Below are 4,764 nucleotides of genomic sequence, written 5' to 3'. Positions count from 1 at the left end.
TCCTAGCTAAAATGGAACTTCAATATATAACATTCAAGTACAAGTTGAATTTTACATCTCTTTATAAATTAATGAATTTATCTAGCATTGATACAGTTTGGTATATACTAGATTATCCATATCTTTTTAAATCCACAGATTTTGAAGTTGTCTGACATGTGCAAACTGCTAGGCTTTCTGCACATTTATTGCTTCACATAATCAATAAAAAAAACAGCTTGTGGGATGTGAGGTAGAAAATATATTTCTGAATATAGTTTTAAGTATTAACTAAATATGCCAGCAACTGGCATTTTATTCCCTTTCATTGCTAGAATGTGTCACAAATACAAGTCACACATGAACTGAATGTTGAAATAGTTACTTTTGATCAAATATTTCAGAGTAGAAAGCTTGGTCAGAAAAACTCTGCTTTGAGATTTTATTCTTACTGCAGACAATAAATTTAACAAGAACGAATGGCTAAAAGGTGCAGATAGACAGGTTTAGACTAGAAATATAGTGAGTGTTTATTTGGCTGGATAATTTTACCCATGAAAACAGCTTGTCAAAAAAACCCATAGTTTTAGATTCATAGATTCAAAGATGTTTAGATCAGAAGGGACCTTAGCAGATCGAGTCCAACCCCAAAATTGACTAGAAGTATTCACAAGTTTGGATCAAATTCAGGAATTAGTTTAGGAAACATGTAAAAAGTTGAAATAATTAATTTAAACATTTCTAAACAAAACTTTTATATATTATTAATATATTTTATTTTAATATTCAGTTAAATGTAATAATTAGTCAAATAAACAGAAATGAAACAATTCCTTCAACCCCATAGTTTCTTTTCCCAGGATGAATACTTGTTTTGAATCTAACCCAAAACATCCGTCATTTGTGCAGAACGAATGATTACCAATTGCCTTGCCAAGATTGTGGTGAATTTTCCATTACCAGAAATGTTTAAATCAAAAAGTTATGTTTTACCTAAAAGATACACTCTAGTTAATGCAAATTAATAGGCCTGTGCAAAGTGGCTAGTATTTGCTTTGGATTCAGATTCAGCTGATTTGGGGGACAATGATTTGATTCAGTGATTCAAATCACTGTCCTGAATCGATATGGCCAAATCTGATACGGAGATTTGGCTGCTGCTGAATCTCTGAATTACACAGACCCCATCCCCCGCCCACTCTTCCAGCCCCGGCAATGGCTGCCCCACCCAGCAGGCTGTGGGCTCTGGGGACTCATGGTAGAGCCCCCCATGCAGCATGGTGGAGTGTGGAGCAGCAGGAATCACCCCCCTGCATGACTAGCAGCACCCTGTGAGTCCAGGTTTTTTATTTTAAAGCACTTGGGGCTGGGGTGGGCAGCCATGGGGGGAGGAGGGGCTGGAGGATCATGCAGGGAATGGGGCCTGGCAGGTGTCCCCCCATGGTCCCCTCCCCCCTGCCCCCTACTTACCAGCTCCAGTTCCCTGCTGCAGTGGGAAAGAACTGCCCCAATCATGGAAGCTCTCTGAATCTTTTCCAAATCAATTTGGAGACCTTCAAATAGATTCAGACCTTTTTATTGGTCCCCTGATTTGATTCAGATTTGGAGATTCAGCCACCAAATCAGGCTGAATCTCCTCTGAATCAAATCAGCACCTGAAGCTTCGCACAACCCTAAAAGTTAATACAAGAACATACTACGTCCTGTGTTATACAAGTTTGTGACTAATAGGCCTGGAGACTGAAGTCTTTTTTTCTCCTTCTCTTTCCCTCCTCCTCTTCCCTCCCCAGTATTTAAGTCCAGGCACAATTAACAAACTTGACTTAACAATAACAGTGTTTTCCATACTACCCAGCCAATATTTCCAAACTCTGACTGTTAAGGAACATCTTTAGGAGGGTAGTTTGGTCTTCACCCATTTCATTATTTTGCAGAATTGTCAACAAGCGTTTGGTGATATATCTGATATGGACATAGATCTTCTGGGAATTGCAATGACTTCATTACACTCATTTAATAATGGAAAATGAGCAGATGGCTACATCTTTGACTCATTCCAATTTTTGCTGATATTGAATCACCAAACTAGTGTTGAATTGTTCTTTGTTCCATTACGAGTCACTAGGGAAAGATTTTTACATTTATTTGTAATAGAAATTGTTGTATTAATACCTTTGAGTTATATGTTAATGGTTAAGAATGTTTGGCAATTATTTCCTCCCAAAAAGTAGTCTTATCATTATGAAAACTTAAATTTTATATTAAAATGTAAAATAATACTTTATGAATCACACTTTTTCCTTTTACACTTTATGACAGTATTAATATGGGGGAGAGAATTAAGAATATTTTATTAAACTGAAATTTCATCACATGTCTTTGTTTCCATCATTTCACATTAATTTGTTTGCCTTTTGGCTTGGCAACATCTTTCCCTGGATTCATAACATAATTTTCTCAGATACAGTATAATATATTTTAATGGTGTGATTTGTTGATCAATTGAAATTACAGTGTCATAAAGGAAGGTAGACATCCTAATGTCTTCAAAACAAAAAATGATATTTTGCGTAAGTGTTAATGAAAGATTATTGTTTTATTACTATAACATGAAAAAATATTTTTTCTTTTCAACAAAAAACTCATTTCTTGTGAACTTTAAACTATTTGCATCTTCTCTATCTGTAATAAAATGTTAAACATTCTTTAGTTTTGTCAAGTATTTTTACAATAAAGAAATATTATTCATTTGACATTGTGAATGAGAGGACAGATCAATAGAAATAAAAACAATAATTTGAGCAGCATAGCACAAGTTACTGCATCAGCTTCATGAATAAAATAAAATGTCTTTATATCTGGTGATCATTTTATGTTATTAAATCTACATCCATAACCTAAACTGCATTGAATCTTTGCAAATGCCATACATATTTCAGACATTCAGAAAGGAAAGTTGACTCCATTAAGTCCCAATCAATCATCAATACTGCTAACATAATTATAAGCCGTGTTTGCTTCCTATCTACAAGAAAAGATATGAAAAGGAAAACTAAAGTGAAAATCTCACTCAGCTTGAACAATAAACATGAAGAAATCTAACGGTAAACCAGATCAGTATTATGATTTATCATCCCAACCAAACAAATTCAGCTCCTGATGGAAGTGTGTGGGGTAGTGTGTGGTGGGGGGGGACGGGGGGAGGAAAGCAGAAAAGATTATGAAGAAATAATATAATACTCCAATTCTTTTTTAAATCAACTGTTATGCATAAGACAGTTTATAAAAAAAAAAAAATTGGTGCCAAACCACAACTCTCAAATTATCTAGATGCATTTATGGTCCATTTAACATTACGTCAAATTTGCTCCAATTTTTTTCCTCCCACTAATAAGAAAACCTGTGGTCACACAATGTACCAGCAGTTTTAGCACACTAAATTAAGGTATTATAGAACCTGACAATGTGTGCAAGGTGCTTTAATGTCCATTAAAAATAGCATTATGAAAGCCTGCAGTGTGACAATATTTTGACAGAATATTACTGGTGGAAATTACTTTTGATACCTCAACTACAAGACAAAATGTAGCAATGTATACACAGTAACAATACCCTGATGCTCAAGCAGGATGCCAGGTTTCATTTTACCATTTCATAAATGGAATTCAGTATTCACTGCTTTATTTGTAGTGAAGCCTAAGAGCCTCATTCCAGATTTTACAATATTGTTTTCAAATTAATCAGTAAATGAAATATTGTAAAAGCTCAACAATACCATATTACAGTAGGTATCTTGTTCATACAAGGCTACAGGTGTAATTGGATTGACGTCAACAGTATAAGAGATAAAATTTGTGGATTAGTTCAGTGAGAATTAATACAGAGTTGGGAAAGGGAAAAAAATCAATAACAATTAAACACTTTCTGCATGTTCAAATGCTCTGTTTCCTTGCTTTTTATATAAATTAATCTACAATACTTGATATTATTTTAAAATGATAGCGGACACATCTACAAGAGACAGTTACTGTGGAGTTTCCTAATTAACTCTGCTGTAAAGTCTCGGTATCTACTTGTGTGGCCCAGTTAGGTGGCCAATTAACCCCACTGCAAATTAGTACTTGTAAACAGAAGTACTATTCTATTGTGGAGTTCTTCAATATGCAACAACACATGTGTAGACACTGATGGGGTTAGCTGGGGCACGAGCATGTTTCAGTGCAGGGGCTGCATGCCAGCTAGCCCCACACTGGAATATCTTGTGCACCAGCCAGCCCTTCTGCAGCACATTGAGCCAAGGAAGGATCTGCCCTGCCTGGCAGTTTGGCTCCTGGGTTCCTTGGGCTGCTATGACCTGGCTCAATAGGCTGTGGTCCTGGGTGCATATGTAAATGGTGTGTCCAGGGGCAATTAATTCTTGCATGATATGGACAGGAGTTTTTTGCTTCCTGGCATCATGTTTACACATGCATCCAGGAATGCATCATGTAGATCCAGGTTGGAGCAGCACCAGATGTCAGGGCACTACTCACTATGGTAGTAGTTTAAGCACTATAGGAGTTAGACCCAGACTGGGAAGGACTAGTTTACCACAAACTTCCTATGCATGACATTGGCAAAGTTCCATTTCTCAACTTGTATAATGGCAATAATGTTTTTCTAACATGAAGATGTAGATAGAGAGTAAAATATATTAAAAGCTAATAAAGTTTCTCAGATAGCATAGTGATAGACAGCATGAAAGGGCAGCTGACTAAAAGCAATACAAGACATTTTATTCATCAA

The sequence above is a fragment of the Crocodylus porosus genome, unplaced genomic scaffold (assembly GCF_001723895.1).
Source record: "Crocodylus porosus isolate Cpor-Errol unplaced genomic scaffold, CroPor_comp1, whole genome shotgun sequence".
Lineage (NCBI taxonomy): Eukaryota > Metazoa > Chordata > Crocodylia > Crocodylidae > Crocodylus > Crocodylus porosus.
Note: the sequence above shows the minus strand (reverse complement) of the source record.